A 23,062-nucleotide genomic window follows, 5' to 3' on the forward strand; every position below is an offset into this window, starting at 1 on the left:
TAGGCTTTGCAGGCAAGTGCCTTAATTGCTAAACCGTCTCTCCAGTCTTCATTGTCTTTTAATGCCTCTGTGCCTTCATCTATGCTGTCCCAGCATACTGGAATGCTCTTCTGTCCTTGTCATCCTTCTAGACATAGCTTAATATTATTTTGTTTGAAGAGCCACCCCTTAGCCTTCTTTGGGGGAGATGAGAGTGGATCTTTCTCAGTGCTGGCCTATCTTTCCTCAGCTAAGCTGTGAGCTCTGTGGTGGTAGAGGCCTCATTAGGTTCCTCTTTGCAGATCAACACTGTGGACCTGCTGCAGAGTGAGCACTCAAAATCTCAGAGCTCAGTGGCTGACCTGGAGAGCAAGGAGGTTAACAAGTTTCAGTGTCATAGTCCATTTTATGTCACTCTAACTGAATAGGATAGACTAGAAACCTATTGGGAATGGAGGTTTGTTTTGCTCATTGTTCTGGAAGCTGGGAATTCCAGGATCATGGTAGGGGCATCTGCTTCATACCTGCCCAGGCCTTCTTGCTACATCATAACATGATAGAGGGTGTCACATGGTGAGACTGATCAAGCACTCTAGTTCCAATCTCACTTTCTCTTCTTAGAAAGCCACTAATGCCATCTCAGGGGTGGTCCCACCCTCATGATCTCATCTAGTCCTAGTACCTACCACAGGCTCCGCCTCCAAACTGCATTAACATATGAATGCATTTTGTTTGGAGGACATTCAAACCATTGCAGAGCATGAAATGCTCTTGTTTTAATAAAAATGAACAGTACAATTCTGTATACATTTTATGGAAGAGAGAGTAGACAGAAACCCACTGGACTATTGTCATTGGTTGCTCAAGGGGGACAGAGGGACAATGTATGGCAAAGGCTATAGATTGTTCTTTATTGCACATGGTTTTAGTTATGTTTTCTTCACTATGACACAATGGTTTCTTCCGGCACACAGTCTGAGGCTACAGTCCACCATGGTGGGAAGACATAGCAGCAGGAGAGTGAAGCAGCTGGCCGCACTGCATCTAGAGTCAGGGATCAGGAGAGACAAATGTGCTCAGCTCACTTTCTCCCCTTTAGTCACCCTAGGACCTCAGCCAGGATTATATTGCCCACTTTCAGGAAAGATCTTCCCAGTTCAGGGAAACCCCTCCATAAGGACCTCATGGACACACCCAGAGATTTGTCTCCTAGCTGACTCTAAACCCCGTCAAGGTGACAATCAACAGAAGCCATCACACAGTAATAATTTTTTTATATTTATGAGCACACATGTTATTTTCACAAATTTTTAGAAGAAATTTAACAAACACTTATATGCTATGAATCATGGCTGCTTCTTGTGAAGGTGTCCAGGGTCCTCACTGCCACATCTTCCTGTGCTTGGATCCTTCCTGGACCTGAGTCTTGGCTTGTCCCACAGGCTATCTGCTCTATCTTTCTGCTTCAAGTTCAAGTTCAAGTTCATCATGGAGACTGCAGAAAACCTGAAAAAGCACTTCAGAATTGTGGGAAGCACAGGGTTAGATGCCTGAGGGAGGCTGGCCACTGTCTTGTAGACCATCCGTTCCCATCTTCTAAGCACAAAAAACTGCCAGTCTATGACTGCCAGGTTTGAACTTAAAGCCAGAGGCTTGGCTTAGCTTCTATTACAAATGCCCTGAACCATGCAGGCTCTTAATAAGAAAATTGATCCAGCCCCAGGTTTAATCCCTGAGGTACATTTTCCGCCACTACAGCAAGTTCACAGCTCTGCAATATCTGATTTAGATGTTTTGAAAATGTATTCTTTGACAAAGCTTAATTAAAGGAGATTGCACCTATCTGGGAACATTCCACCATTTCCATAACAAACACTATTATTACCAGAGCAATGTATTTTTTTTGTTCTATTGATGTCTTTTATGATGATGTCATAAAAAAGGATTATGACTTCTCATTATGAGGCAGATGGAGAAGAAGACGCATTTTGATTACCAGAGAGGGGGATATGTTCTTTCCAAACTACCTTAATAGCCAGTGAGGGTTGAACTGGACATGAATGGGAGGTCTAGGCAAATGACTTTTTTATGGGCCTGGCTTTATAGCAGTTGCTTTTTGTATGTTTTAAAATGAGATCCATCAAATGTGAGGCTGACTTCCTAGTTTGGCTGGAAAAAGACTGAAAATATCTTTCTGAAACTTCTACTAACAATGAACAAAAGTCATTTGATTAATTTCTCAAGTTAGTCGCCAGCAATGAGTTTTATTTTAAAAATCCATTATAATTAAGTAGCATTTTATTTTGGTAAAATATTGTGATAATCATTCATGAAAAGGATATTTCTATAATAAGAGCAATATATTGTTCACTCTCATAAATTGGGAAAAAACATCATTTTTCTATTTTAAAAAAGGATAGTGTTGACTCCTCATGCCTAGAGCATCCACATCTAATGGATGTTTTATTTTATTTCAGAAAGGGGGGGGTAATTGGCATACCAGAGTCTCAGCCACTGCAATCGAATTCCAGATGCTTGTGCCACCTAGTGGGCATGTGCAACCTTGTGCTTACCTCACCTTTGTGTGTCTGGCTAACGTGGGATCTAGAGAGTTAAGCATGGGTCCTTAGGCTTCACAGATAAGCGGTTAAGCCATCTTTCCAGCCCAAATAAATGTTTTAAATAGAAAATATTTAAAAGAATTTTATGTTATGTTGCCTTAGGATACAATATAATTTATTTAATACATTTGTTAATGTGCATTTTTTTCTACAAGTTTCCTATTTCTGTAGATAATGTCATTAAACTTCTTTATAGAAAGGTTTGGTTTGTCTTTGTTATGGCTTCAATTTGAATGTTGCCCACACGATCAAATTTCCAATGCTATTTTGAAGGCTGTAGAGCCTTTAGGTCGTGTAGCTTGGCTGGCGGAAGTTGGTCCCTAGGGGTAGCCTTTGAGTGTTATACCTGCCTCTGGTTCAGGCCTTGCTCCCAGCTTCCTGGTCTCCCACTTGGTGAGCACCTGTCACCTCACAGCCCCTGCCACAGACGGTACTGCTTCTGTCACCATGCTTCTCCCACCCTGACAAACTGAAATGCCTCTGAAACTATTTCTGAAGCCTTTTCACCCTTGAGTTGTTCCTGTTGGTTATTCTGTACCCAAAATGTGAAAGTGCCTGAGTGTTGCTGGTGAGTTTCCTGGAATCAACTCAGAGAGTGAAATTACCAATCACAGTATTTTAAAATTATTGGCAACACACTTTCTAGCAAGTTTGTAGCAACTCGTACTTCACCTACGAACACATACAGTATATATAGTTGGCTATGCTGAGTATTTACTAGGCATAAATGTAATAGACCCTTTTAATTTTAGTCTGTGTCTTTGATTCCTACGCAGTGATGGAGATCTCAGAGGCCTTGATTACCTCCAGTGAGACAAACAGACATCTTGCTGGGTTTGAGTAGTTCTATCCCCAGGACCATTTTAGAATACTTTCACTTACATTCTGCACTTAAAAAAATACAGTGCTATGCTTATGCCATTGATTTTGCTTCCTCCTTCCACCATTAGAATTGCTAGTGGTGATCCAACAGATAGAAGATGTAAAAAGGAATTAGACTTCCTATGATTTCAATTTGACTTAAGAAGCAGTTGTGTCATATGCAAATCCCTGAAGCCCAAAGTAGATATATATATATTTTAAAGACACCTTCATATAGAGTTAATTACCCTCAGCAGATTAAGTTTTCAGTTTGGACTAAGTACTCATGAATTCAACAAACTGGAGGAAGCTCTGGCTGAATCTGTAGGTTGGAGGATCCAGCTAGGTGAGGAGAGCACATTACCACAGAAAGGAGGAACTTAACAGACGAGTGAAAGCCTGAAGGAAAACAAAGACCTGTAACATATTTGCAGAATGAAATAGGAGGGCCGAGGGGTAAAAAGCAGAAACAATTCATTCATTTGTTTGGAAACTAATTCATAAATCTTTACCTTGAACTCTCTGAGTCCTGTCTTTGTTTCAGGTCCAGTCGGCGTTACGTTTTGCACACCTAATTAATTAGAACATGCAGTGCCTTACTTGGGCAAGGGTGCGTAATTCATCACATTGGGGATGCTGAAATCATCTTAGTCAAGGTTCATTTTAAAATACATGTCACTGACTGCTATGGAGGAAGCATTAGATGTGCCCTTTCCCTGGCTCTAGCTCTTTAAAACTGGGAGTCTAGGTAGGTGGACTTTTACTGACATGTGGTTCAAATAGAGAAACAGTGAGATGCAGTTGAATTGAAGCAATGCTATGCATTTGAAATTTCTGAGCTCAAATTCACTCTGTGTTACTGTGACCAGGGCCTCATGTCCTTGATTCATAGTTATCTGCACCTATGTGGTGATCAGTGAACCTGATCATCTCTGATGACTCACGTAACCAGGCTATAGGATGTCTGGCCTGAATTTCCTCACTATTATGGTTTGCATATGAAAAATCCCCCATAGGTTCATTGTAAAACTAATAAAAGAAAGCTTGATTAAAAACAAGGGCTCATTTAGTATAAACCCTGAGATGGATTTTTAAAATTATTTTTATTGACAGCTTCTATAATTATTAAATAATTAAATAAACCATGGTAATTCCCTCCCACCCCCACTTTCTCTTTGCAACTCCACTCTCCATTGTATCTCCTCCCACTGTCAATCATTCTCTTTTATTTTGATGTCATCTTCTTTTCCTTCTATTATGATGGTCTTGTGTAGGTAGTGTCAGGCACTGTGAGGTCATGGATATCCAGGCCATTTTATGTCTGGAAGAGTGCATTGTAAGCAGTCCTACCCTTCCTTTGGCTCTTACATTCTTTCTGTCTCCTCTTCTGCAATGGACCCTGAGTGTTAGAAGGTGTGATAGAGATGTTTCAGTGCTAAGCACTCCTCTGTCACTTCATCTCAGCACTATGGTACCTTCTGAGTCATCCTAAGGTCACTACCATCTGAAAAGAAGCTTCTCTAACAAAAGTGAGAATAGCATTAATACATGGGTATAAACATTAAGAGAAGTGCTTACCAGGCAGTTTGGTGAGCAAAGCATATGCATTTAGCCATACACCAGCAGATGTTACACCCCTAGGGTTTATGACTTCCCCTGTCATAGGTTTTTTGTACCAGGCATGTATTACCTCCCATGGAGCAGGCCTCCAGTCCAATTAGAGGGCGGTTGGTTTCCCCCATAACAGACATGCCGCTGTTGCACCCATTGGCTCATTTGGTCTGGTTGACAAAATTTAAGGCTTGCAGTGTCCACTGTTATTTATCTCTGCTGATGACTTCTCTCTCTCCCATGTAACTGTATGCAGCATAGCTTTTTCCAGTTTTCTGTCAGGTGGTCTACAAGGAGAAGATTTTCAGCTCAGCTCCAGCAGGATTTTTCAGTAACCTTGCAGCATAAGCATGTGGAGTCTTCAGCAATAGGATCTTACCACCTATTCCTGGTGGGAAACCAAGAGGCTCAGCAATGGCCTGTAATGTTCTGGGGGCATCAGGGACCTCCCTGGCCAACAACTCACTGGAAGGTATCCCATTCCTGGCACTCAAAACTTTCTAGTAGCAATCTATGGCTTCTGGGTGTGCCATTGTCCAAAAAGGAAAGTTTCCATATGATTTATTCATACCCTCTTAGATTCTGATTACCCCTCCCCCATGGATTTCTTATTTTGGGGTAAAGAGAGGATTAATGTGCCATGAAAGACTATGGTGGGGTTTGCCAAAACCACAGAGAGGTTTCAGCTGCTTAAGGACAAAGACAGCTCTTTGTATTTATAACTTCTGGGGGAGAGAGGAAAGTTTGAATCCATGACTCAGTCCCTGTGTCAAAAGCTGCCCATGCAATAGACAGGACCCAGGGCCATATAGCTCAGGTGCACTGCAGTTTGTCTGGCAACAGGGCCTGTCCTGCTGCAGCAGGAGTGGGGTTGGTGGAGGCAGGGAAGCACATCAAAGAGAGCAAGTTGTCATTCAAGGTTACCTCAGCTCAGCATGGGCAGAATGGGACCTTAAAAATGACCACAGGCGTTCTCCCTCTCCCTTTTTGTTTTATTAAGTAGAAACTTTGTATGGATACATTATGTGTTGGCACTATTTCCTTTCTTCCTGCCCTCATTCCACTGAGAATTGCTGGTATTCACCATGGTGTTGTGGATTATGAGTTGTGAGAGCAGCAGTCCGTCATTGTGGGGTAGAGGGGACAATGCCTCTGGATATTCCCTTCCATCCTGTGGCTCTTACCATCTGTGGTGGTTTGAATAGATGGCTCCCAATATATTCAGTTCTTTATTGTTTGTAGTTTGCATCTGTAGCCACCTGGCTGGAGGTAATGTAACTGGGTGGATCTTAAGGTGTGGTGGTGGGTTTCAGATTTCAATCTAAAGATATGCAAAGTGTGCCTATCTGGAGTTCCTGAAGTGTGTTGTGGCTTTTGGCTTTTTGGCTTGTGCTATTCTCTCTGCTTGGTCCTGTGAAGGCAGGCCAGCTTCTTCTGCCATTTATAGAACTTCCCCTGGATCTGTAAGCTTCAATAAAAATCCCTTCCTCCATAACTGTGCCTGGTCTGGAAGTTTATCACAGCGAACCTGAAACTGTCTGCTACACCATCTTTCTGGCCCCTTTTCAACACAATTCCCCCAGCCTTAGTGGGTGCGTTTTATGTATACTTTAGTGTTGAGCTCTCAGCACTTTCTGGATTTCTGCTTTGGTGCATCTTGAGCATCTTCAGTGTGTCTTCATCACCCTGGCGCAGGTTTTCAGGCTCACCATGGAAGCAGTGCTCTTGTTCACCTCGCCACTGTGTAAGGGGTGGTTGACCTCCTGCCATGGAGTTAGCTATGTTTTCTTATCGATAGCTTTTGTTTGTTCTTAGTTTTTGTTGCCTTCTGTAAAAGAAAAACACTCTCCAATGGAGAGTATAATGTGTGCTGTTGGTGCTGGCAGGGAATCAGGGATGACTGTGCAATGACCACCTCCAGCCTGCAGAGCACGGTGCAGGGCAAGGCAATCAGAGACCATACCTACCCCCAAGGGTGCACAGTTGCTGCCTATACCTGAATCCTGGCATCCTGCTAAGAGGGGCCATGGGCACAGTTCCTGGCATCCAGGCATGAGGATGGCACTGGGCTCCAAGGTGAAGCTGCCATGTGAGAGCCTGGCCCTGGTCCCAGTGCTGGTGCCCCTAGGTGAACGGCATTGTGCTACTGGGGCAGCCTTAGTGGTGCCCACATGGAGCCTATGTCCACCATCCCAGGCTGAGACAAGGGCATCTGAAAATTGGGGAAGTTCCCTTCCCCACCCGATGCACCGAGGAAATGATGGAGGAAGTCAAGGAAGCAACCCTGGTGAGGAGAATGGGATGCAAATATACACCAGACCTGTCTAAGAGAAGAAGCTCCTTGACAAAGGGCCCAAAGAGAAGAGCAGGAAGCAAATACATCTTTTTCACAGGGGGAGGGAAGTAGGCCACCATATAAAACCCTGATCTTGGGGTCCACTCAGATAGATTCCTAGCTCTAGAACCCCTCCCATCCTGACTGGAGCTTTTGTTAGTAATAAACCTTCATTTTTGTTCACAACTCTTGAGTCTCTGTGCTGGGGTATTCAATCCCTTTGTTTGCCCTAAGGAATGAATGGAACCCCTTAAAGGCTAGACCACACCAGAGGGCTTTGGCATCAGTGTGTGCCCAGTGCCCCCGCCTGTAGCAGCTGCAGGCACTTTCCTGCAGTGGTGGCAAAGCAGAACATCAGGTGTCCCACTCCATCGCTCTTCCACCTGTTCTTGTTTGAACTGGAGTCATGCAGTGACACCTCAGCGACTGTTAGCTCTCTGCAAGTCTGGCGATTCTCTGATTTCTGCTAACCTTTGTGGGAGCATGTGGGAAGAGTGGCCATGCCCAGGTGCTTATGTAGGTTCTGGGGACTTGAATTGGGTGCATTCAAGGCTCTCATACTTGCACAGGAAGTGCGCTTAACCACTGAGTCTTCTCTCCAGTCCAGACCACGTGTGTTCTAACGTGCATGTATTTGAACACTAGGTGGATTGTTTGGGGAAGTGGTGGGACATTTAACAGTTGGAGCATTTCTGAAGGAAGTGTGCCACTGGTGCGAGCCTTGAGGTGATATTGCCTGGCCCAACATCCTTCACTCTCCTCTGCCTCCTGCCTGCACATGCAACGCGACCAGCAGCCTCCTGCTTCTGCCGGCACATCCTTCCTGCCATGATAGGCTATAACCCTGGAAATGTAGGCCAGGAGAAACTTGCCCTTCCTTTCTCCCTCCCTCCCTCCCTCCCTCCCTCCCTCCCTCCCTCCCTCCCTCCCTCCCTCCCTCCCTCCCTCCCTCCCTCCTTCCTTCCTTCCTTCTGCTTCTTCCTGTCAGGGATTTGGTCACAGAAAAGAGAAAAGTAAGTGGTAAGTGATCTTTTATTTCTGCAGTGGCGGGGTTGTGTCACTATCAATCCACAGCCTGAACCTGGCGTAGGAAGCTAAACAGTGAAGACAGTTATGCTTCATAGACTTTTCATAGCTGTTCAACCTTAGAAATCTAGGAAAAAGCTTTATCATAATTTGTTTTAATTACAGTTACAGAAGAGGAAGGGGATGAGTACTATTACCTTTCCAGGGCTCAGGGCCTCTGAAGGACCTAGCAGACTCCACTGTCTGTGTGAGAATTCTATGCAGGGTGACACAGCTATAAGGACTACTCAGAATCTAGTCGTGAAGCTTCACAAGGCTACAGCATGAAAACCATCTGAAATGCCTTTTACCCAGTGATGCACAGGGCTTCCAAATAAAGACCTCTTGCTTCCTATGACTTTTTCAAATTAGGAGTAGGAGATTTTCTCAGCATTGCCATCAATGTAAACATGTAGCTGGGTGTTGGCCTTGGAGCTCCCTATCAGGAGAGATTTCATAGCCCCAGGCTCCTGGGTTCTAAGAAGCAGGGAACACTCTGAGAGGAGGCCATCTTTTTTTCTGCTTTAATTGCTTTTCTTTTCTATCTTTTTTTTTTAGAGTGAGAGAGTGAGAGAAAATTGGTGTTCCAAGGCCTCAGCTACTGTCATCTAAATCCAGATGTTTGTCACACCTAGTGGGCATGTGCAACCTTACGATTGCCTCACCTTTGTGCATCTTGCTTTTGTGGGATCTGGAGAATTGAACCTGGGTCCTTATGTTTTACAGCCAGGTGCCATAACTGCTAAGCAATCTCTTTAGCCCCAGGGTGAGCAGTTTTGATCCAACACACACTCCATGATGTGCTATTCTGCCTTACCACAGGCCCAAAGTGGCAGGGTTAACTGACTAGGGAATGAAACCTCTAAAATTATGAGCCAAAATAGACTTTTCCTCCTTTCCCAAAGAATTTCTCAGGTATTGTGTCACAGTAATAGAAAGCTGAATACCACATCTGGGGAAATCTTTATGGAGCCAAAGTGAATTGCTCAGAGAATGGAGTGATCTCCATCTTGGTGCATGGACCTCAATAGAGAGAGGCCATCTCCAATCACATTCCCAGCTTACCTCAAACATGTAAGAGGTTAGAGGAGGTGATGGTGACCAGTGCCAAGCTTCTATTGCCTGTACCAGGCATCATAGGTAGGAGTCCTACCTGTGTTCTTAGCTTGCAGAATGTTGACCTATCTAAATTCAATCATCAACCTTGTACCAAGGCAGCAGTTTCACCTAAAAATCTTACTCTTGGATTCTTTAGAAAAAAATGTCCTGGCAACACTGAACTGGTTGGCATTTCTCATGGTCAACGCTGTAGAACTGAGTATGGACTGGTCTCAGTGCCTGGCCCCTGCACCTGGGTCTAAGGGTTGCATTTTCTCCCATGCATCCTTCTAACTTTGCTTGACTACACATGGTGGGATCAGCCCACACTGGTCCACTCCTCGTCTGTGGCTCTCTGAGCTGGTGTCCCTGGCTTTAAACCAGTGCTGTGAACATTAGTCTGGGCAAGTCATTTTGCATTTGCAGATGTGAGTTCGTTTATAGGTAAAATGAGGAATTGGATACAATAGGGCCCTAAATCTCAGATTTCATGATTCTGGGGTGATTAGAAATTTTAAAATATTTCTGATATATATTAGTAGATAATCCTATTTCTTTGTCCTTGAAGAACTCTAAAATTTATGAAGCATTCATAAAGCCACTTGTAAGTCTTCTAGAACTTGAGGGACTTGGTGAAAAATTAGGACATGAGAAGCTTGGCTGTGTGATTATTCTCCACCCTTTCAGCTGCCCAGGAGGCACCATGATGGGGATAATGTCAGGTAGCAAGTGCAATTTGTGTTTGTCCTATATTGGCTGTGCCAGTCCAGCCCAGGTTCATATGGCCCTGTCTGTTTTATGGGCTTGATTATTGACTGGAATCCTCCTAGCTTCTCTCCCATCCCAAGTGGTTTCTGGGTGTGAGGAGAACCTGAACCAAGGCCTGAACCTTGCCTGGGTCCTCCTTTGGACCTGTCACAGACTCATGACCCTCTCTTTCTGCCTCTGTTAGAATGGGGGTATTTCCTCCAGCTAGTTATTGTTGGCTACCCTGAAGAATGACTTGTTCAGTTTTTTTCAAGATAAGATCTCACTCTAGTCCAAACTGTCCTAGAATTCACTCTGTAGTCCACGACTGGTCTCAAACACACAGTGATCCTCCTACGTCTGTCTCCAGAGTGCTGGCATTAAAGGTGTGCACCACCACATTGGCTCTAGAATGACTTGTTCTAACACAAATAAGTGAACAAAGTGAGGAGGACTTTATTCATTGGAGAAACAATTCCACAGAGGAAGTGACTGCTCAGAGTTCTTGGCAGTGACAGGATACCTACCAGAGTGGGCCTACCTCTAAATAGCAGGAGCGAGCGTGGTGTTGAAAAGCAGAAAACAGATCTGTGGAGAACAGGCCTGTGGAGAGTGGGTCTAGCATTAGATAGCAGATCAACAAAAGTGAGTGACAGGAGCAGACTGGAAATCTGGCCCCAGAGAAGTAGGAGCTGGTTGTGCAAGTGAGTGGTCTAGCTAGTGGAAAGCAGGTCTGCAGAGAGTGGGTCTGCCCTGGAGATGAATAGCAGGTTACCAATGGACAGTCAGGCATCAAGAAGACCAGTGCGACTTTGGGAGCAGGACATCAGGAGAGAAACTGTGCCCAGGTGGGTTCTGATTTGGCTAAGTATATACAAATTAAGTGGAAAAGATGAGAGCTTGTTGAACCATGAATGAAGAATGAAAGCCTTTTGAAAAGGGTTCCCAACCAGGGTGGTGGCTTAATTTCCCTTGCTGCCATACAGGTTGTGGGGAAATGGAACTTGGGGCTGCCATAGGGTGGGATGAGAACAGCCACAAAACAGCTTGTGCCCAGTGATTTCCAAGCCTTGTTTGCTGCTGGCTCTGATCATGAGGGCTTGGGAATGGGAAGAGGGGGCTCCTATTCCTATCATTATGTTCTATAAGAAATTTAAGAGTCAGTCTAGGAGAGAGCCCCAGACAGCGGCTTTGCAGAATGTAGAGGGCAGTACACAGACACTGGGGCTCATCAAGTTGTGTGTGAATCAGTTTTCTGTTACTATAACAAATACCACAGACAAGCCAACATAATAAGACAAGTAGTCTACTTTTGGCTCTGGGTTATGGAGGTTTCAGTATAAGATCAGGTGATGCTGCTGCTGTCTTTGAGAATGTGGAGGCAGCAACCATAGCTGGGAGGGGTTGGTGGAGTGAGGAAGCAAAGAGTGAGGAAAGGACAAGCCATATAATCCTTTCTCAAAGCATTTTACCAGTGACCTGAAAGTCTCTTACCAGGCCATATCTCTCAAGATTTGAACTACCTTTCAGTAGCACCAGATATCCTGAGTTATTTCTAAAAGTTTTTTTCTGAGAACCAGCACTTGAATGAAGAATTAATTGATTAATAAATAACCATTTTGTTATTTATATGGTAAAAAGTAAAAGCAATTGCTCAGTGCTTACCATGTATTATTTACAATGATAGAAATTTAATATGTTTGACTATTCAACCCAACCAGCAGACCTATAGCCTGAATTTTTATCATTTTGCAGATGTTGAACCTGCAGCTTAGAGATAGTAAGTTACTTTTTCCAGCCTATAGAGCTGGTAAGTCCTGAGTTGAGAATTACATTAGGGAACATCAGAGCTCCAGTGATAGTACCATGGTTTCTGGTTTCAAGAAAGTTAAATTGGGGGTGGGGGGAGGAATCATACATATACCAAGGACTCTACCACACAAGTACCTATCAGTGTCTTTTGTCTCCGTTGTCTTCACTTTTAAGAGACTCTGGTATTCAGCAACTGAGCCTTTCCAGAGAAACAGGAATAATTTAAAGGAAATACAAGAAAGAAAAGATTAGCTTCACAGGCCTTCCCTGCCAGGGATTGGTTGTTCTGAACACGCTCTCCACCCATGGACTCCTTGCACTTGGCTCTCTCCCTGTCTTTGACATCTGTTTGCTGTCCAGTAAGGATTTAAGGATTTTCTCTCAGTCTATATTTGCCTTTCTTAACGCCAGTGCCATCTATTTAGCCACCGATTTAGCACTTTGAGCCCCTGACACGGGGGCTTTGGACACAGTGAAGGCTCAACAAGTGTCTGTGGAGTGAATAAATAAATGGATGACTGAGAGGTAGTAGAGTTAAAGGGAACTAGTGCTATCCATGCCAAGAGTCCCCAGTGATTTTCTCCTGACTGTCCTGTTTCTCACCTGCTAATCCTACCTTTCTTTCTCTTGCTCGTGGTGCAGCTGGTAAGTAGCCCTTATTTTTCAGAGCACAGTCACACAGGGCTGGTCAGTGTCCTGCCAGACTAGACATCAGACTTTCAAGGTGTCTTTCCTTGACGCTTCAGAGGCTGAGCTGCTGATGAGTTCTCTGAGAGCATTTCCTATTTTCCTTCCTGAGTGTACTCGTGAGGTGAGCTGGCTGGCCACTTTGTCTTTCTTATCTGTAATGCTGTGGTTAAACATCATTGGTCTGACTAGTTAGGGATGAAGGGCAGACTGAGGAGGGAGAAAGCCTGACCACACACATCTTGTCCAAGGAATGCACTACTGCCCTTCTTAACTGTTTCTTACAGCAAGAGTTTTCATTCTGGGATATTTGTTCTTTTTATTGCCTTTTTTTGTATATGTATGTGTTGGGTATATATGTGTGTATGTGTAAGTGTTTGTAGGTATGTGAGCACACATGTATGTAGGTGCATGTGCATGTGTTCATGCATGCATGTGGAGGTTAATCTCAGGGGCCTTCATCAATTGCTCTCTACTGTATACTTTGAGACAGGGTCTCTCACTGAACCTGGAGCTCACCAATTCAGCTAGGCCAACATGTCATTGAGTCCCAGGGATTCTGTCTCTGTCTCCCCAGTGCTAGGAGTACAGGTGTGAACCACCACATCCAGCATTTCCATGGGTTCTGAATATCTGAAGTCAAGTCCTCAGGCTTGGGTAGCAGGCTCTTAGCCAGTAAGACATGGCCCCTACAAATAGGCCACTGGTCTATTTATAACATTGGTTTTCCTAGGAATAAACCACTTGAATGATGAATTAATGAAGGAATCATTTTCATCCTTTCTCTGAGAATAAAAGTAAAAGCAATTGTTTACTGCTTACAGTGTGTTATTTACTAAGATAGCTATTATATATATTTTCTTATTCACCCTAATCAGCAGACTTACAGGCTTCATTCTTATTTTCAGTTACAGATGTTAAATCTGCAGCTAAAAGACATTAAACCGCCTTTTGCAGGTGGCAGAGCTGGGAAGCCCAGAGCCGAGAATGACACGCCGGTCTGTTGACCTCTACGTTTCTGCTCTTCCCCCTCTGTGATTTCTACTGTGAGAGAATAAGCTAATGGCTATACAGTCATTTCCAAAGACTTCTTAACAGACTACTCCTCTCCTGTGGATCCATCCATACTAGTTTGGAAAGGCTATGATTTTGTTGTGATGGATGAAAATGGTTTGATGATTCTGTATGTGATGTTGGTAAAAGCAGGCTCTACCTGCATCAAACATCTGTTCACTCCTCATCACAGCATTATTCTGAGACTGAATAAAAATGCAGAACAGGGCAGACAATTTTAGACCACAACAGTTTTCCATTTTATAACACTTTTGCAAATGATGTTGAAAAAGGTACATATTCCATGTGGAATACACAAGGACGTTTTGTTCCTTCCAAGCAAACCTGGGGGGAAAAAGGAATAAAAGCCCAATTTTTACTTTAAAGTCTTTAAAAAGTAGCTGTTCTATAATCAGTCATCAATTTTGGGCACCTCTGTGCACAGGGCTAGACTCTGGGAAGATAAGGAGGAGACAAAGATGGCTCTGTCTGGTTGTAGCAACTGACTTAGAATGCATGGTCCCAAAACATAGAAATGCCTCAGACCAGCTCAAGCACAACAAGGCCCTGAGGGAAATCATTGCCCAGCCAGGCCCTAGGGCATGAGGGGTTCTTTGGCAAGTTGCTGGTCCCTATGCCTCAAGGGTTTCCTTGGAGTCCTCTTCTCTCTAGCCCACATATTGGCTATATTCTTCAAACAGCTGATCTATTAATTAACCATCCAACCTACCATGGGAAGATATGTGCAAATGAAGATAGTCTGAAAGGGTCATTATTCCCCCAATGGGGAAAGCTATCCATTAATTTTCTGTGTAGCTTTATTCACATCTGGTCTTGATCTTCAATTCTTATGAACATGTACATCTGAGCTGTGACTACCACTCATTAGCTGATTTTAGGTGACTCCTATGACTCAGTTTCTTCAGATCTAAAGTGAAGATGATGGCTGCTAGCCTTTACTCACTTGGAAGAGCAAACAAAGGGTGCCTTGGTACCTGATGAATGGTGGGGAAGCACGTGGACTACTTCTAATCCATTTCCTGATAGAGTCATTGTTCTTCTATGAAACCTCATGAGCCAAGACTCCACAGTCCACATTTCTTTCATTCTTGTCTTTCAAACTCTCACCAGAATTACTTCTTAAGCCCTGTTTATAGAATTTTAAGGTTTCATCTTCATAGCTCTATGCAATGGCCTTTTTGAGCTTCCTTGAAGGGAATCTAGCCATCCTTCACATTGCCTGGCCTCAGCTACTCTCCGAAATGATGGAGAAAATGCTGTGATCCTCCTCAATATTACATTCTTTTTTTCAATTTTTTTTGTTCATTTTTTATTTATTTATTTGACAGAGAGAATAGGGAGCGAAAGAGACAGATAGAGAGGGGATGGGCGTGCCACTGCAAACGAACTCCACATGCATGCGTCCCCTTGTGCATCTGGCTAAGGTGGGTCCTGGGGAAGCAGCTTCAAACAGGGGTCCTTAGGTTTCACAGGCAAGCGCTTAACCGCTAAGATATCTCTCCAGCCCCAATATTACATTCTTTATGTCTATAAAACAAGTACCACCTGTACAACTTTGCCAAGTTATGTAGCTAGTATGGGGTGAAGCTGGCTCCCATGGAACACAGTTGTAGTGGCCTTTGTAGGACTTGGTTGCTGAATCTGTTAAAACACTCTTCTAGGCAGCTGATTTTGAGCAGGGAACCCTATCTATGCCATTTTCCCTTTAGACCTTTTCCTTTCATAAGAATTTATGTTCTTACTAGCCATACCCTTCTATGGATTGGGTCCTGCCCTTAGGGCATCTTTCCCGCCGTTCCAATGTGGAGTAGTAGCCCTTTCTTAAATGGTCTTAGTCTATTTAACAACCAAAGCTCTGTGGGCTATAGTCTCCTTGCTTGGAATTTTAAATTTATTCAACTTTCTTTCTTGACAAATTTCACATTTTTCTTATCTTTCTGCTCTTCATTTTGTTTTCTTTCACTATGGATCTGAATAAGACCAATCAACAGAATCCATGCCATACCCAGCATGGGGGCTGTCTTGAAATGTCCTCTACCAGCACATTTAACTTTAAATATAACCTCACTCAAGTTCAAAGGATATGTGCAGAATGCAACCAAATTCTTTGACAGAATATCAAATGGTATTCTGCTTCTAATCCATTTCCTAATAGAGTTATTGTTGCCCTATGAAACCTCCACAGTCCACATTTCTCTCAGCTTTCTTATTTTCAAAACTCCCACCAGAATTACTCCTTGAGCTCTGTTTATAACATTGGAATACTTCTCTAGTAAAAATTCTAAACTCTTTCATATTCTTTCTGCAACCCAATTTCAATAGCCTAGAAACCAGATGGTCAGGTTTATTATAGCAACAGTTCCCTTTTCTTTTCTTTTCTTTTCTTTTCTTTTCTTTTCTTTTCTTTTCTTTTCTTTTCTTTTCTTTTCTTTTCTTTTCTTTTTTCTTTCCTTTCCTTTTCTTTCCTTTCTCTTCCTTCCTTATTTTCTTTCTCTCTTTCTCTTTCTTTCTTTCTTTCTCCTTCAAGGTAGGGTCTCACTCTAGCCTAGGTTAACCTGGAACTCACTCTGTAGTAACAGGCTGGCCTTGAACTCACAGAGATCATCTTACCTCTGCCACCACACCTGGCCCAGTCCCATTTTCTGATACCAATCCTCTGTTAGTTACCTTCCTGTTGCTGTCAACAAACACCTGACTAGAAGCAGCTTAAAGAAGTTAAAGATTTATTTTTGGCTCATGGTGGGACAGTCCTGGGAGCCGGGTTCCCATGGACCACAGTTGTAGTGGCTTTTTGACAGAGTGGGAAGCCAACTAGTCACATTGGTAGTCAAGAGCAGAGATTAAACAGTAAGTGAGGCTGGGCTATAAAAGCTCAAGTCCCACCTCCAGTGACTCAGTTCCTGTAGTAAGTCTCCACTTCCTAAAGGTTCTGTGATTATCTCAAATAGTGTCACCAGCTAGGGACTAAGTATCCAAACACAGTAGCCTTTGGGGAGAATTTTGTGTGAATCCACAATCAGACAGTTCAGGCCTCTTCTATCTAGATAAAAGGTGGCTATGGGTTTTCTGGCATTTCTCTAATCAAGGTCTAGGATAATCTCTTGACCACCTAAATCCAGGTGAGGTTTGTGACCAGTGAAACAGTGTAGATGAGTGATGCTATTATACTCCCAAAGATATTGGGGCTTGTGTGTCCTGAGTCGGAGACCTCTCTGAGATTTCCAAGCCATCATGTATATGGAAGTCTAGTTGCTCTGAGATGGTTAGGCTGAAAGGCTACATGTAGACACTTCAGTCCCACAGGCCAGGGATCTCCCAGCCACCCTCACCAGTGTTGCAGGAATTTCCTGAAGGAGACTCACAGTCATTCAGAAAGGAAGGGACAGGGGAAAGGAAGACTTATTTACATTAGTGGATTGACCTACATAGCTACATAGTTTAACTTTCTTGTAATTTCTGTTCCATTCAGCCCAAAACTATCAGTAACCTGCAGCAGTGAATGAACTTATCTTCATTCCCTGGTGGTTCCTTGTGGGCAAGGAACTTATCTCTGCTTTCTTGTCTCCCCCATGAAGACTTGTGGACAGGCAGGAGTTTATCTCTCTGTTTCCTGGTGTCTCCCTGTGGGTGGCTCAAGGGAGGCCAGGGACTTATCTCTGTTCTCTGTGGGTAACTTCTAGCCTGTTGGGGGTGGGATGCTCTATAACCCAAGACAAGTTTCTTTTAACATTGCTATTTTATGCTAGAATGTCATCTAGTCCTCCAGACCAAACTATTCCCAGCTGAATTCCTCTCTGCGAATTCAGTTGACACTGTGTGGAGCAGAAGGCTGCCCAGTTGAGTTTTACCCAAGTTCTTGGGCCATGAAGTTATGAGAAATTTTAGGATGGCCGCATTTTTTTTAAAAACCATTGTCTTTTGGAGAGAGTTTTACACTTATAGATAACTAAAATAATCATCCATCTTTCTTCTTGACTGTATAAAGAAGGGTTTTGAGTGTTGGTCAAACAAGAATGCTTTTTCTGGAGCAAGGGTATAACTGAGACACCAGAGCTTATACGACAGCGGTGGCTTTGAAGTAGAAGGTGCCATCTCAAACCTAAGAAACCAGTGGACTGTGCAGGAATCCTCCGTGATTTACAAGAACAGTGCTGACCTGTCAGAGCCGTGGTGGTTCTGGAATTCGAGAAAGGGCAGTGCTCGTCCTGCCCGGGGCTTTCCTAGCTCTGGCACTGAAGGAGCCAGCCCTGTGTGCCTGGACTGGTTTCTAGGGTAGGGCGGGGTCTGTTTCTGGCTTTCTCTTCTATGAACCTCTAGGTTTAAATGAAAGTCTTCTTTTTTATATTGAAATCAAATGATTGTGAAGAAGAGAACTGTTACTTTTCTAATATAACAGCTATAAAAAATTTCATGCAAAATGAGATTCTATAAGTGTATCTTGCTCTTGGAGTTAGGGACCAAGAAACAACTCCCCTCAAAGAGCTCCCTGCCTGCTAGGAGACTAAGACTTGTAAGAGCACTGAGACCTCGGCGAGCGAGGGGCTCTGGGGAGGAAGGACAGTGCCAGGGGCCACTGGGGAGGAAAGGGACAGCTGTTAAGAGCTTCTTGGACATGGGTTGAAGAGTCCAGGTAGAATGGAAATTAAAGAACGTCAAGTACTGAATCTGTTATAATTCAGCCTCCACTTTTTCAGAGGTCATGGCAGGGGTGAGGAGAGAATTTCAGGTTGGTGGTGAACAGAGCGAGGGGCCTGTGTTCTTGGGAATGTGTGGAAGGGAGGCACAAAGGTGGCACAGCTGATCCCACCAAATGTCTCATCCAGGAGTGGTGGCTTCTGCGCCTATGCAAGTGTGTGACTGAGAGTGCTGACTGTAGGATTCTGCGCTCCTTTTTGAAAATTCCCAAGCATTTATGAGGAAGCACATACCACTTCCCTTTTCAGATATGAGGAAACTGAGTCAGGGTAGTTCAAAGTTTTGATCAAGGTCATGGGACTAGCCACTGGCTGAAGCCGGTTTTTTCTTTTAGCCTGAATTAGTTCTAAACTTCACATTTGCTTTCTTCACAAGAGGGAAAGTTGGTCCAGTGCTAAAGCCCTGAGGTTAATCTGGTACTTTGTCATTTTACAGAGTCTTACAGTCAGATAATCCAGGATTTGGAGGGCATTCTGAGGTCACCTCAGCCGTAGCTTAAAATGCCGTTGCACTTTTCCTACTTCGAAAGGCGATTAGCAAAGTGGCAGTGGCATGATGGTCTCTCCTCGTCAGTTTCCTGTTTTTCTGACCTCCTTTGTCACAACAGCACACAAGGCACGGTCCTTTCTCCTTCCTCATAGGGTGTACTTGTCCTCATGCCTCACTCCACCTTCCTTAGGACTTACATTTATTGAGATTCCAAACTATACTTTCTCCCTGATCTGTATTCTTTAAAAATATTTTATTTATTTATTTATTTGCAAACAAAGAGAGAAAAAGAGGAAGAAGGGAGAGAGAGGGAGAGAGAGAAAGAGAGAATGAATAGCCAGGGACTCTAGCCACTGAAAGAAAACTTCAGATGCATGTACCGGTCTGTGCATCTGGCTTTATGTGGGTACTGGAGAATTGAACCCAGGTTGTTAGGCTTGGCAGGAAAGGGCCTTATTCGCTGATCTGTGTCTCTAGCCAGGATCTTGACTTTTATATGTTCTCAAAAATATCAGGAGGAAACACGTGATAGCATAACACTTTTGCATTATAAACAATCTCTGATTTTATATCAAGTTATGTATATGGATTTCTATGTGAACCACATTTTTCTTTATATAATGAAAAGCCCATTATTTAGAAATATTGCATTTGGCAGTGTGTATGTCAGGTCTAGTCTTCAAATCCTGTGTCAACCCAGGAGGTTCAGGGATAGACTTTTTCTCTGAAGAAGAGTGGGTGAAATTGACAGAGATCAACACCCCTTCTTCCAGATAATTCACAAACACCAGGTTTGAAATGCATCTGTGAGTACCTAGAAGTGCTCCTTTCCTCACCCCTGTCTCTGAGACATGTTGGAAAAGATTAGAGACAGTCTTGGAGTTTCTTTGAACTTTGTAGAAGAAAGAACAGATGTGGAGTAAAGTGTTATTTATTTCAAGCAGTAAAAGAAGGTGTTTTTAAACAGACAAGTGCTGTGCTGGCTTTATTGATATTTGCCTATTGTTTATCAGGGTAACATTGCAATAGTCTAGCCAGGCCAGTTCTCATACCAACCACCACAGGGAAACACATATCTGACCTCGTTAATCCTCTGCTGGAAGTGCTTTCAGGGATCTCGATTGCTTGCAGGACAAAATCCAATTTTGTCTTAAGGAATACAAATGATTAGCTGCCTTCTCTCTCAGCATTCTCAGCAAGCCCAACTATTTCTCAAAGGCTGTACACACGTTTGGCTGTATGTCCAAACATCTTTTCTCCTCTGGTACACATTAGAAATCTATGCAATCTTCAAAACCATCTCCACCCAGAGATCTCCTCTGTGAGCCTTCCTGGGCCTCTCTTCCTCACCTGAATGAATCACACACTTCAGTATCCCATTAGAACCTTATGCCTATTCCCACTATTACATGAAACAAAGGGGCTGGTTGCTCTTCTGTATTCTCACCTTGGCTTCAATGTCTTCAATGGGAAAGACAGAGTAATTTTCTCACTGTATTCTTGGCAAATGGTTGTCATAGAGATTCACACCAAGGAACATGGTTGAACTGAACTGCTGAACTGAATTCAAGATGAGCATCAGGATCCTAGCAGTGTAAATCTTGATTCATGCAGAAGGGCAAATACTGCAATGGGGGGGGGATAAAGTTTATTCTGTGTAATAGACAGTTTAGTTGAAATAAATATGGCTTAGTTTAACCCTTGCTTGCTTGAATTATAATATAGTAATCCTGACCATGCATACTGAAAGTTCTAACAATGGTGAATTTTTCCATGTGTCAATGAAACTGACACTGGGAAGAAATGGAGTCACAGATGAGTTATCCAAACATCCAATTGCAGACACAACCATTGTTCTCATTCAGTAGTTCTGATGGGTAGTGAGAGATGTTCTGCTGTATGGGAGGGGGGACTTTGAATTGAAGGTCTCTGTGGCAAATAGACTGTGAACTTGGTCAACAATGATAATTGTATCTGAAAACATTTATTTATTTTGGTTTTTCGAGGTAGGATCTCAATCTGGTCCAGGCTGACCTGGAATTAACTATGTAGTCTCAGGGTGGCCTCAAACTCATGGCGATCCTCCTACCTTCACCTCCCAAGTGCTGGGATTAAAGACATGTGCCACCATGCCTGGCAATGAAAACATTTTTATTTTTAAAAATATTTTGTTTATTTATTTACAAACAGAGAACAAGATAAGGGGAGAGAGAGAGAAAGAGAATGGGCAATAACGGGCATATCAGGACCTCCAGTTACTGCAAACAAACTCCAGGAACATGTACCACTTAGTGTATTTGGCTTTATGTGGGTACTGGGGAATAGAACCTGGGTCATTAGGTTTTGCAGGTAAGTGCCTTAACCGCTGAGCCATCTCTCTAGCTCTAAAATACTTTTCACTGGTAACTTTAATATATAAACAACTGTAAATCAGTCATATTCCCATTGGGTTATCCTGTTTTGTCCCCTCTTCCCTGCTCCCCTTCTACAGAGGGCCTCCTTCAGTGCAGGTATTGGTAATCACAATGGGATCATGAATGTACCAGTTGGTTCTTGTGGAGAGGACAACACCTTACAATGTGCCTTCCCACCCTGTGGCTCTTTCACTCTTTATGACCCCTCTTACTTAACGTTCCCTGAGCCCTGGAGTACATGTTAGAAGTCTTCTTTAGTATTGAGCTCTAAGCAACCTTATTTTCTGCTTTGTTTAGTTTTGGATCTTTTCAATGTCTACTGTCACCTCCATGGAGTACGTTCTCTGGCTAGCACTGAGAGAAGCACTGATATTTAATCTACCTCTTCCTCTGCAGTGTTCCCTGAGTCCTTATAGGTATGATATGGTGACTCATCCAGTGATAGGCATACAGCTTTCTCTTGTCATTTTTTAAAATTTATTTTTTTGTTATGGACATACTTAGTATGGATACATCATGTGTATCTCTCATCCCTGTACCCATTTTGGTGGGGGCCAAGAAGCAGCATTGATCAAAGGAGATATACATTTAGAAGACTTTTTAATGGGTATAACCTCTCCATTTAGCCAAAGAATAATAGAAGCTTCCCTCTAGGGTCTATGATTTTCCAAACCATAGGTTTTAGATTTGGTATATTTACTGTTGTTTCTCTTGTTGATTTCTAGCTTTATTGCATTGTGGTCAGATATATAATACAAGAAGTTATGCTAATTATCCTAAATTTGTGGAGACTTGTTTTGTGTCTTAATATATGATTTATTCCAGAGACGGCTCCATGAGCTGCTGGTAAGAATGTTAATTCTGGAGAGTGTACTGCTAAGTTCAGTGATCATGGTGTCATTTAGCTTCATTGTTTCATTACTTTCTGTTTAGATGACTGCCTATTGATGATTGTGAGTATTAAAAGTCACAGACTATTACTGTATTGGAATTATTTTATGACTTTATGTCTAGTAGATTTGCTTTATAGAACTTGGTGCACCTGTTTTTGGTGTATATATGTTTAGCATTGTAATATCCTCTTATTGAATTGTTCCTATAATGAGTATAAGGTGACCTTCTTTATATCTTTTGATTACTTTTGGTTTAAAGTCTATTTTGTCAGGTATTTGTATAGCCACAAATGCTTGTCTTCTATTTCCATTTAGTTGTAATATCTTTTTCCATCCTTTTACCCTAAGGTGATATCTATCTTCAATGGTAAGGTTAGTTTATTTAAGATAGCAGAGGGATCCCATTTTCTCATCTAGCCTGCTAACCTGGATCTTTGATGGGAGAGTTGAGTACATTGATAGTCAGTTATTATTGAAAGATATGAGCTAATCTCTACCAGGTTGACAATTTTATAGAGTTGGGTATTTTCTTAATCTTTATTTCACTGTAAATGGTTTTAAAAGTATTTTTATTTATTTGCAAGGGTGGGGCATCGAGGGAGTATGGTCATACCACAGCATCTTGCCACTGCAAATGAACTCTAAACACACACATCACTTTGTGCATCTGGCTTTATGTCT

The sequence above is a fragment of the Jaculus jaculus genome, chromosome 5, assembly GCF_020740685.1.
Source record: "Jaculus jaculus isolate mJacJac1 chromosome 5, mJacJac1.mat.Y.cur, whole genome shotgun sequence".
Lineage (NCBI taxonomy): Eukaryota > Metazoa > Chordata > Mammalia > Rodentia > Dipodidae > Jaculus > Jaculus jaculus.